At 41.4% G+C, this 11,848-nt stretch overlaps 1 long non-coding RNA gene across 1 annotated transcript; it reads right to left on the reverse strand.

The window, feature by feature from the left end:
- Positions 1-701: 701 nt before the first annotated feature.
- Positions 702-5,091, reverse strand: LOC118148625 (uncharacterized). The gene is made up of 5 exons (XR_004735540.3): positions 5,009-5,091; positions 3,786-4,123; positions 2,666-2,997; positions 1,277-1,314; positions 702-1,104 (listed from the first exon to the last, which is right to left on the reverse strand). It is a non-coding gene; the product is annotated as an uncharacterized LOC118148625 (long non-coding RNA).
- Between the last annotated feature and the right edge of the window lie 6,757 nt (positions 5,092-11,848).

Genomic DNA, 11,848 nt, shown 5'->3' on the forward strand with positions numbered 1-11,848 from the left:
CCTGGCCCCATTTATTCCTTTTGTAAGGCCTCTTCAGATTTGCTGGTTCCCTTTATTTCTCTCCTAATTTCTATGTCTCTTTTGAAGGCATAAGAAAATTCATGTCCTTCCACACCCTTATGTCTTCTGTAGTCTATAGCTCACATGCCTTGGTAGCATGCAAAATACTGCAAAATTGCAGTCTCCCAGGATTCCAAGCATAAAGTGGGGCATAGATCCCAAATTCCCAGACTTAACTGGTATGTGTGTGTGTGTGTGTCTATTGTTCCTTCACTTTTAAACTACAGCAGGAGGGACTGAATGCAGTGTTGCTTCCCAGAGATGGGGAATCCAAGGCCTATGAAACTCAAGTGCCTCCCCCAAGTTATACACCAATAAGTTGCAGAACTGGGACTCAAACTCTTCAGAAGCTTCCATATTTCTTGCACCCTTTCTAACTCCTCTCCCTGCCCTCAGCACAGAGAAGTTTTTCTTCTCTCTTTCTGTCAGTAAAAAAAAAATAGTCGAGCAACATGCCCCTCCCCAAACCCTTGTTCATGTCAGGATCTGTGCTTTCAGAAGGTTAAAGGTGACCTTTATTTCTCTTATTGTTCTGTGACTGTCCTTCCCTTAGCGAATAAAGGTTAAGGTCTTGTTTGAACAGAAGAGTAAAAAAGGGAAAAACATCAACCTTCTGACACAGAGAAACAAAAATAAAATGCAACAGTCCACTGATTAATTCTTCAACATTTTATCGTGCCATAGAATGGGCAAATAAAATGATTCGTCCTGCTTGGCTGGGTCTTGGCTCTCTTCCCTGTCTCAGTGGTTGCTCCTTCTCAATCTCTTCCAGTCATTATTCTCCACAACCTCTTCTTGGAGTGCCTCTTATCAACCTCTACTTCTCCTCTAGGGATTCTTGTTCAATCTCAGGACCTCACCTCTGAAGTCTTCTATTTGGCATCCTCCATCTGGCTGTCTAGCAGACCTCTCAAACCCAACGTGTACAAAGTGAACTGTTGATCTTCCTTCCATAAGCTGCGACACTTACATATCCCCGAATCTTCCAGTTGCTTTAGCCATGAACATTGGTATCATCTGTTATTTCTTTCTTTATGTTGTATCCTACATTCAAAACATGAATAAATCTTGATGATACTACTTTTGAAACATATCCAGAATCTGACCACTTCTCACCACTTCCACTCCAACCACTCTGGTCCAAGCTGTTGTCGTTTCTTACCTACATTATTGTGAAAACCTATCAATTCATCTCTCTGCTTCCAGTCTTGCTTACCTTAAAGAGTGTATTTTCAAACAGCAGCTAGAGTTGTCCTGTTGAAACGTATAAGTTAGATTGTGTCACATTTCTGCTCAAAATTTCCCATCGACACCCCATCTGACTCAGTGGAAGCTCAAGTTTTTACAACATTTCACAAGGGCTTACCTAATCCACACTCCTATTTCCCGACTTTCTTTTCTTCTGCTTTTCTGTCCTATCATTCTGCTCTAGACATCTGTGTTCCTCACAATACCAGTCATACCTGGAATGCTGTTCTCTCAGAAATCTGCAAGGCTCACTCCTTCTTTTCTGCTAAGTCTTTGCTGAAATGAGACCTACCTTGACCTTTCCACTTAAAATTACAAATCCTTCCGGATTGCCTTCATCACTCCTGTTATTTCCCATAGCACTTATCACCGTCTAATATACCACATGATTCATTATTAAATTTATTGTGTGTTTTGTTTTTTTTTTAAGATGGAGTCTTGCTCTGTTGCCCAGGCTGGAGTGCAGTGATGCAATCTTGGCTCACCACAACCTCTGCCTCCTGGGTTCAAGCGATTCTCCTACCTCAGCCTCCTGAGTAGCTGGGATTACAGGAGTACACCACCATGCCCAGCTAACTTTTTTTGTATTTTTAGTAGAGACAGGGTTTCACCATGTTGGTCAGGCTGGTCTTGAACTCCTGACCTTGTGATCCACCTGCCTTGACCTCCCAAAGTGCTGGGATTACAGGCGTGAGCCACCATGCCTGGCCTATATTTATTGTTTACTATTGGTCTCCCAGAGTAGAATGTATGCTCCATGGAAACAGGTAATTTTGTCTTTTTTGTTCATTGTTGTTTCCATATACCTGGAATCCTGCTACACATAAAAGATGGTCAATAATGATTGTAGGGTGATAAATGAACCAATCATCTAGGCTTGTCATTGTTCTTTGATACTTTTATTATTATAAAAATATTTCTCTCCCTCTCTTTTTTTAATTGAGACAGAGTCTCACTCTGTCACCCACGTTGGAGTGCAGTGGCTCACTGTAACCTCTACCTCCCGGGTTCCAGCGATTCTCCTGTCTCAGCCTCCCGAGAACTGGGATTACAGGCATGCACCACCATGCCCAGCTAACGTTTGTATTTTTAATAGAAATGGAGTTTTGCCATGTTGGTTAGGCTGGTGTCATACTCCTGACTTCAAGTGATCTGCCCACCTCAGCCTTCCAACGTGCTGGGATTACAGGCATGAGCCACCGCACCTGCCCAGCCTTCTTTTCTTAATATTTTCTGCTAGGTTAATTCTAGCCAAACTCTGTTAGAACTGGCCTTCCCTCCTTAGGAGACTTCTGTTTTCTTATATCCCAATAATCTAGAGCTATGCTTCTCAAACTTTAATGTATCCACATCCTACCTGCATATTTGTTAAAATGCAAATTCTGATTCAGTAGGTCTGGGTGAGGCCCCAAATTCTGCATTTCCAACAAGCAACACCATTACTGCTGCTCTGTGGGCCACACTTTGAGTATCAAGGAGACGACTGTTTAAAATCTCTGTCTTGGCACTTTTCTTCATGTTTCTGGAAGCCTGGTTTGAATAGGGAGGGCTCTTGCCACCAGCTGTATCCATGGCATTAAACGTTGGTATAATTCTCTGTCATCTTTTCCCTCCAATTTTATATTTGAATTTTGTTTTTGGTTCTTCTCCCTGTTGCTCCTCTGGCTGTCAGGAGCTGGGATTGTGTCACTGAAAAAGGGTTGCACGTGTAATTCGTTATGATAATGAAATCTTTCATTATTGTGCAATAAGAGTGGGCATGCCTGGTTTTATTCTGGGATAGCAGCATGGAAGGAACTATTTAAATTAGTAAAAAATATTAGCAGCAAAACATATAAGTAATACAGGGTTGCTGGTGAGCAAAATCCCATCGTGTGTGGCACATGTGTCTGTGCATGTTATGCCAGACAATGACAACTAGCAATTGTTCCCAGTGCTGATTTGCTGGTTGTCACCCATGATGATTTCTGTCTGCTAGTAAGGTGGGTGTGGAAGGGGGAGTAATTAGAACCATTACGCTTTTCAAAGATCACTTTTGCCATAGTGCTGAGAAAGGTCTTGGAGGTCTGGCAGGGATAGTAGATAAGCATAGTAGCTAGGGACCTTGAGTTGATCATCGAAACTCCCATTAGTGCAAGGGGTGGAACTTTCCTTAATAGAAATTACTGTAAATGGATATAGGAGTCATGGGGGCAATTGACTAACCAAGGCATAAGCATGTTTGCGGAAAGGAAAAGCCACAAAACAGTATGGCTTCACCCATTAGCCCCAAAATAGAAGTGAGTGGCAATTGCTGGCAATCTATCTTGGGCCAAGAGTACAGCTCTTTAGAATGTCAAATTGCTTGGAAATTATAACAAGGATGCTAATGCTCATTGAATGTGGTGGACTGTGTCTTTTATGAGTTGGGTGATTTCCAAGAAATTATAGTTTATTTATCTTCAGCTTTCTATGGTTGAACTGCCTTGGTGACATACCTTGGGGGTAGCTGTCTTTTAGAGCTCCTTTGAGAATGCTCTGCTATTCTTTTTACTGCTGGGTTTGAAACTTGACTCAGCTTGATGACCTGGAATTTTACAATGTAAACAATAGTGCTACCCAATTGTGTCTCAATAACCTTCTGATGGAGAAGTAGATAGAATGTTCTTTCAGGAAATCAACTTTATGAAACTCAGCTCTATGCTCAAATGTAGTTCCCAGGTCCCTTGGGTTGTGTCTGTCTTTCAGTGGAAGCCAGGTGCTCTGATTCTTGTCCTTGTTGGTGGAGGTGACTTTGATAAAGTTCTCTATCCTTGCTGAGCCAGTCACGTTTCTCCTGAAAATGGGAAAATTATACCTACTATGTTCTGCTAGCTTTGAGGATTAGGCATCACCATTTTTGGAAAGCAGGGGCTTGGGGTTTGAACACAAAGCATTGATTTGGCATCATCCCATAAAAACACCATATTTTGAACTTTTAGACCTTTTTGCCACCATGAAAAAAATCCCATCCCCAGACCAGCAACCCCACATTAAGCAGCAGGCTTTGTGCACCGGACCCTGTACAACTCGAGCTCTTTAAATATTGGCAGTTGGAACCCAGATGTGGCAGGCCTCCTGGGGCTGGTTGGTGCTCAGACCGTTCCCTAACATCTTTGGGACATGAACAAGAATGGATTTTTACTGAAGATTTCAAGAGAAAACAGAGAATATGGTTGGCATCATAGACCACATGATAGAAAACTAATAAATCTCTCATCCCTGTCTGTCCTCTGCCAGCCACCTGTCTCTTACTCCAAATAGCCTCTCAACACTCTTGTATTGTCTAGGCTATTTAGCTTGTGTCTGTAAATTATATACTCATTCAGCTAAACCAAGTCCTGGAATTAGCCCTAGAGTGATCATTGAGTGCCTCCTGGAAATCTCCCCATCGAAGCTTCTGATTTAGTTACTCACCCAATTAAAACTTTATAGAGGGTGTGTGGGTTCACCTACTAAGTAAAGATTTACTCTGCATTTTTATACACCCTATCCATTTTTTCAAAGGACTGTGAACCTTTTTAAGCACTCCAGGTCTACGTGAAAACAAACCTGCATTGCATAGCCTATTACCAGGCATCCTTCAGTTCGTGACTGATCATCCTGTTGCCTTCTGGTCTCTCCCTCAAGAGAGTCCTTCAGTCACCCTGAAGTAGGGAAAATGGTTTTGCATTCACCTCACCTTTCTTCAACATCTTGGTAGCCCCCTTCTGTTCCCCTGCTGAGCCACATCAGCTAGTCTTGTTCTTCCTGAAACAGTCTCTCAGATTCTCTCCCTCTCCAGGAGTTCTTCACCACCCACCCCTCCCCATTTCTGTGACACTTGAAAGGTGATAATGAATGACAATGATGTAATGTGTCATGGCTGCAAGGCTATTTGCATTCAAATAGGGACTCTGGCAGTTACAGGATCTGAACCCAAAAGAATGACTCTTTCTTAGGGATAATTGCAGTCTTTGGGGCAGGCCAATGAGGCCAGTGTTTGGCCATGTCTAACCAACATTATATATGGATGCCCCTGTGCCTCAGTGAATGCTAGATGCACTGCATGAGATGGGTGGATGAGGGAGAAATGAAAAAACACATTTGACATTACAATATGATTCTATGTTAAATGGCTTGTGTGAACTGCTCTACAATCACAGGGTACAAATATCACATCTCTTTGACTACCTTGTCCGTTGCTGTATCCCTAATGTTTTAAACGGTGCCTGGCACATAGTGAATGCTCAATAATTATTTGGGAAAAGGATGGATGGATGGACAAATGAATGATTTAGTATTCCAATAGATGGCTTAATCTCTTCCTCACAAACAGGGATTCCAAATATCCTCTTGAGACTTCCAGTCCTGAAAATATCTATGAATTTCAGGATATTTTCTTAATCTCAAAAAACAGAGTAGGGCAGCCAGTCTTCTTTTGTTACCAGGGCCATCTGGGGAGAAATCCCTATGCTGTTTCTTTCTTGCTGCCAGAGGGTGTCACTGGTGAAGCTGAATTCTCTACAGTCTCATGGGCCCGTTCACCTGAGAGGACCCCTTCCCTGGCAGAAACTGTATCCATCCCTGCAAGGACCACAGTGGTTCTCCAGGGAGGACGTTCCACTTCTTTGGGCTAGACTGGGCTGTGAGTGAGCACTGAGAGATCTGGCTGCCAAGACATCAGATTTGAGCCTCTCCTTGAGTTCAGGTGCACAGCCACATCCCAGGGCACAGGCCAGCCCTAGGAGACTGGTGCAAGACTGGTCTCAGCTTCCTGCACTCACAAATCCAGAATGCTTGACCCTCTTTCTGGAGATGCTTCTACCAAGAAAGTCTATTTCAGGGGTTCCTAGGACCACTGTCAACCCCTACCCATGGTGTGGCATGGCTAGAAACTCTTTTGCTAGATAGAAGCAGTAGTGGTAATAGTAGCAGCGGTAGTGATACCAATTATGTTATGTCGGGCACCATACAAAAATGTAATCCTTACAGTGATCTCATGATGCAGCTGTTCTCACTATCCTCACTATAAAGAAATCTGAGCACAAAGAAGTTATTTGCTCAGCGTTTCCACTGTACTGAAGAGTGTCAAAGATTAAGATACAAGATGTATGTCTTCATAATTATTTTCACAGCAAACCTATGAGACAGATACTAGTAATGGTTCCATTTAACAGATGAAGAAACTGAAGCTTAGACACTCTCCGATGGTTTGAAGCACTGTAGAAAATGGGGTTCTGCTCTTGCACAACATAGAAGAATCGTGTGGTTGATTCGTACCCTTGGTAGCAAGGAACCCATAGGCTCTGGCCCTGGGGTTCCTGCTCTTAGATGTGTCCTCAGTGTTTATTAATTGATCTTACACTAATGCATTGATGCAGATGCCCCCATTTGAGACCATTCCTCTGAACCTTGCCTTAGAAGTATCACTAGGTAGAAAAGATTCCACTAAAACCCCCATAAAAACAATAACAAAAATATCTTTCCAACCCTACTAAGGTCAAATATGAATATAACAGACCTTAGAGCACCGTGAGGGAAAAGGCCGTAAAAAGATTTGAGGTCCAGCCTGTTCCTTAATTCAAAACTGAATTCTCCCTCCTATACCTATAATTTTAATTTAATTTAAAACTGAGCCAAGTTTTTGGGGACAAAGTGAGACAATTTCTTTCTTTAAAAGAGAAGGGGCATTTAGGAGAAAAGTCATTTTTTTTTTTTTTTAAAGACAGTCTTGCTCTGTCAGCAGTCTGGAGTGCAGTGGCATGATCTTGGCTCACTGCAACTTCTGCCTCCCCAGTTCAAGCAATTTCCCCTACCTCAGCCTTCTGTGTAGCTGGGACTACAGGTGCACGTCACCATGCCTGGCTAATTTTTTTTATTTTAGTAGAGATGGGGTTTCACCATATTGGGCAGGATGGTCTCGATCTCCTGACCTAGTGATCTGCCCACCTCGGCTTTAGATTCAGGGAGTAAATACGCAGGTTTGTCACAGGGGTAGATTGCATAATGCTGAGGTTTGGACTTCCATTGATCTCTTCACCCAGATAGTGAACATAGTACCCAATAGGAAGTTTTCAACACTTACCCCTCTCCCTCCCTCCCTCCTTTTGGAGTCCCCACTGTCTATAGTTCCCATCTTTATGTTTGCGTGTACTCAAGGTTTAGCTCCCACTTATTAAGTGAGAACGTGTGATATTTGACTTTCTGTTTCTGCATTAATTCACTTGGAATAATGGCCTCCAACTGCATCTATGTTACTGCAAAGGACATGATTTTGTTCTTTTTTATGGCCAAGTGGTATTCTATGGTATGTATGTACTACTTTATCCAATCCACCGTTGATGGACACCCAAATTGGTTTCATGTCTTTGCTGTTGTGGATAGCGCTGCAATGAACGTGAGTGCACGTGTCTTTCTCTTTGTTTGTTTTGTTTGGAGACAGGGTCTTGTTCTGTCACCCAGACTGGAGTGCAATGGCGAGGTCATAGCTCGCTGCAGCCTCGATCTCCCGGGCTCAGGTGATCCTCCAGATTCAACCTTTCTGGTTGCTGGGACTACAAGCATGCACCACCACGCCTGAGTATTCTTTTTTTAATTTTTATTTTTAGTAGAGGAGAAGTCTCACTGAGTTGCCCAGGCTGGTCTTGAACTCCTGAGCTCAAGTGATCCTCTTGCCTAGGCATCCCAAAGTGTTGGGATTACAGGCATGAGCCACTGTGCCCAGCCTCATATGTCTCTTGGTAGAACAACTTACTTTTCTTTGGGTATATACCCAGTGATAGGGTTGCTGCGTTGAATGGTAGTTCTGTTTTTAGTTCTTTGAGAAGTAGGAGAAAAGTCTTGAAGGGCACCTTCAAAGCTTTGCTTCTAAAGGGCCTATGAACAGCAAAAGTGTGTGTGGTACTTCTAGGCCTTTATAAAAATAATATCCCTCTTTGGGAAGCATAAAAAAAACTTCTACCACCAGTTTCTCACCCAGTGATGCTGTATGCTGGGAATCATACCCTTTTTAAGAGGAGATTCATTTTTTCTGCATCTTTGGAAACCAAGAAGATTGAGTTAAGTTTTACTGTCAGAAATGTTTCTTGGCAAAGCAGATATGCTTTTATTTTCTAAACAAAGTGTATTAACCAGTCAGAGAGATTAATTTAACGCTAGTGATTAAACTTGGATTTTTTTTTTGAAGAACCCTTGTAAGATTGCAAAGAATAACATAAGAGTTTTGCTTAGTGCTTGGCAGGTTGTAAGCCTTTGATAAGTACGAGGCAGTACTATTGTTATTGCTGCTGTTATTATTATTAGTGGTGGAGGTTCTTGGCTGGCAACGCAATCCTAGCTGCAGATCTTTACTGTGGGGAAGAAACAGCATTTAGTGATAATGCATATAAAGTGCTTTGTATAGTCTCTGGCACAAAGTAAGCGTTTAGTAAACTCACAGCAAGTTTCTAAAGTATAAATTTATTAGGGTACATTAAGTTGCTGTAACAGAGACACAAACTTAGTGACTCAAAGGAAAATAAATGTATTTCTCACTTACATTACAATACCACATTGATATAGTTTGGATGTTTTGTCCCTTCCAAATCTTACGTGAACTGTGATCCCCAGTGTTGGAGGTTGGGCCTGGTGGGAGGTGTTCGAGTCATGGAGTGGATCCCTCATAGTTGGTTTGTGCCATCCCCATGGTAATGAGTGAGTTCGCTCTGAGTTCACACTAGCTATTGTTGTTTAAAGGGCCTCACACCTCCTGTCTGCTCTCTTACTCCCTCTCTCGCTCTGTGATGCACCTCTTCCCCCTTTGCCTTCCAGTATGATTGGAAGCTTCCTGAGGCTCTCACCGGGAGCAGATGCTGGAGCCATGCTTGTACAGCCTGCAGAACAGTGAGCCAATGAAGCCTCTTTTCTTTATAAATTGCCTAGTCTCAGGTATTCCTTTATAGTAATGCACAATGGGCTGACATACATGTGAATGTTCCAAGTTAGAGAAAACTTTCAGACAATTTAGTTGTGAGCGTGTACTAAAGTTTTAGTATGATCATGTGTAGAAGGGAAATGGACCTGAGAAGGCCACTTCCTCAATTCACTTTTGGCAGGGACATTTTATAGGAAAAGAGAATGGTTAGATAATCATTGTTAGACTAGACACAGAAAGAAAAGAAAGTCTGGTTTAAAGGTCACTAGGCTCTTGATTGACAGTTGGCCACTGAGTGTGGGTAATTGGGCATGTAGGTAATTGGTTTTCCAGAGCAAACCTTAATCCCATTGAAGTTCACAGAAAATTGCTTAAGCATTTTATCAGGAATGTTAACTTCTCACAAGAAGGTTATAAAGCAAAAAGATTTTTCTCTTCCAGGTCAAGTTTGCAACAATTTTTATTATGTTTTATGATGTTGCAAACCTGCCCTGCCCTGGATCACTCTGCCCCATTCAGTAATTCAGGACCCTGGTTGATGGCAGCTTAGCCATTTTAAGTATTGGCTTCGATGTCCTTCTCGTCACTGTCAGCAGCCAGTGAGAAGGGGAAAAAGAACAGGTCTAGCAGCAGAGATTTCTTCTTAAGCAAGTGAACCAGAGCTTATACTTCTGCTCATATATCATGGAGAACTTAGTTATGTGGCCAAACAAGCTGCACAGAGGGCTGAGAAATGCAATTCCTGGCTGGGCATCCAAGTCCTAGCTGCAGAGCTTTTACTATATGCAAGGAATAGAGTTGGGAACAGCCAGTGGTCTCTGCCACAGCAAGGGTGTGTGCAGCCTTTTTGCTTCTGCTGCCCTCCTATAGCAGGGGTTGGCAAACCACGGCCTGCAGGCTAAGTCTTCTTCACAACCTGTTTTGTAAATAAAGTTTTATTAAAACCCAGCCATGCTTATTCACATATTGATTGTCAGTAGCTGATTTCATGCTGCAGTGACAGGACTGAGGAGCTGAGATGAGAGTGCTTGAACTGCAAAGCCTAAAATACTCACTATTTGGCCCTTCATAGGAAAAGTTCACCAACCCCTGTTCTAGAGAGGGTTCTGAACTGCCCACAAAAGGAGAATTGCTGGGTCAAAGGGTATGTGTATTTATGATTTTAGTAGATACTGTCCTTCATATTTGTACCAGCAGTGTGTAAGATTGCCTGTTCTTCAACAACACAGAGTGGGCCAAGTGTGGTGGCTTATGCTTGTAATCCCAGTACTTTGGGAGGCTGAGGCAGGAGGATTGTTTGAGGCCAGGAGTTTGAAACCAGCTTGAGCAACATAGTGAGATGCCCCTCTATGAAAAAATAAAAAAATTTAGCTGGGTATAGTGGCACGCTCCTGTAGTCCTAGCTATACAGGAAGCTGAGGCTGGAGGGTCGTTTGATCCCAGGAGTTTAAGGCTGCAGTGAGCCATGATTATGTCACTGCACTTCAGCCTGGACAACAGAGCAATACCCCTCTCTCTAAAAACAAGCCAGCAAACAAAAAACAGTTGATTCTAAACTTTTCCATGTGGTCAGTTTGATAGATGAAAAATGGAACTTCACTATAGTTTTAATTGCACTTACATTATCATTAGTAAGGTTAAGTATTTCATATTATGACTGAAACTAATCATGCTTTAAGAGTATCTTTACTTTTCTATGGATTGTCTGCTTATATCCTTTGCTAGCAAATATTAAGTTGTTGATTTTGCATAATTTCTAGGAGTTATTTATATGTTACGGAACTAAGCCAATTGTGATATGAATTGCACAATTAGACATCATTTTTTTGGCCATGTATTCTTTTGTTTGCTTATGGAGGTTTTCGGTGTGCAAAAATGTTTTTTTGTACAAACTTAATGGTCTGTTCTTCCATGACTCCTGATTTATAGGTCATGCTTAGAAGATCTTCCTTATTCCAAGATTGTGCAAACATCTCTTCTATTTTTTTCTATAATTTTGTGGTTTTCATGTTTTATATTTAAATATTTACTCCATCTGTAATTTATTTTGTTTTAAGTTTAGAGGAATGGATTCTTTTTTTTTTCTCCATATGGCTACCCATTGTGCGAATGTATTTCTTTAATAATATGCCTTTATCATATATTAAATTTCACTATGCTCTGGGGTCTGTTACTGGAATATTCCACTGACATTTCTATTTATGGGGCAGTATTATGTTGCTTTAATTAATGTAGCTTTAGATTATATTTTAATATTTGGCAAGGCTAATTTTCCCTCATTGCTTTTTTTAAATGCAATTTTTCTGGCTAGTTTTACTTGTTTATTTTTCCATAAGAAAATAGCTAAAAAATACTGCTGATAATTTTTATTTGGAATGAATTAAATTTATATATTAACTTGGCAGAACTGTTATGATATTGCTGTTGAGTTCTTAAGCATGAATGGAATCTACCTTTCTATTTGAAGAGCTTTTTTGTTTTAAAATTACTATTTTAGTTGCTGACTGCATTTCTCTGATTGACATATTTCTGAGCCTGGACTACTTGATGCCTTTCTTTTTTTTTTTTTTTTTTTGAAATGGAGTTTCACTCTTGTTGCCCAGGTAGTGGTGAGATCTTGGCTCACTG

This window comes from Callithrix jacchus, chromosome 2, assembly GCF_049354715.1.
Source record: "Callithrix jacchus isolate 240 chromosome 2, calJac240_pri, whole genome shotgun sequence".
In the NCBI taxonomy this organism is placed as follows: domain Eukaryota; kingdom Metazoa; phylum Chordata; class Mammalia; order Primates; family Cebidae; genus Callithrix; species Callithrix jacchus.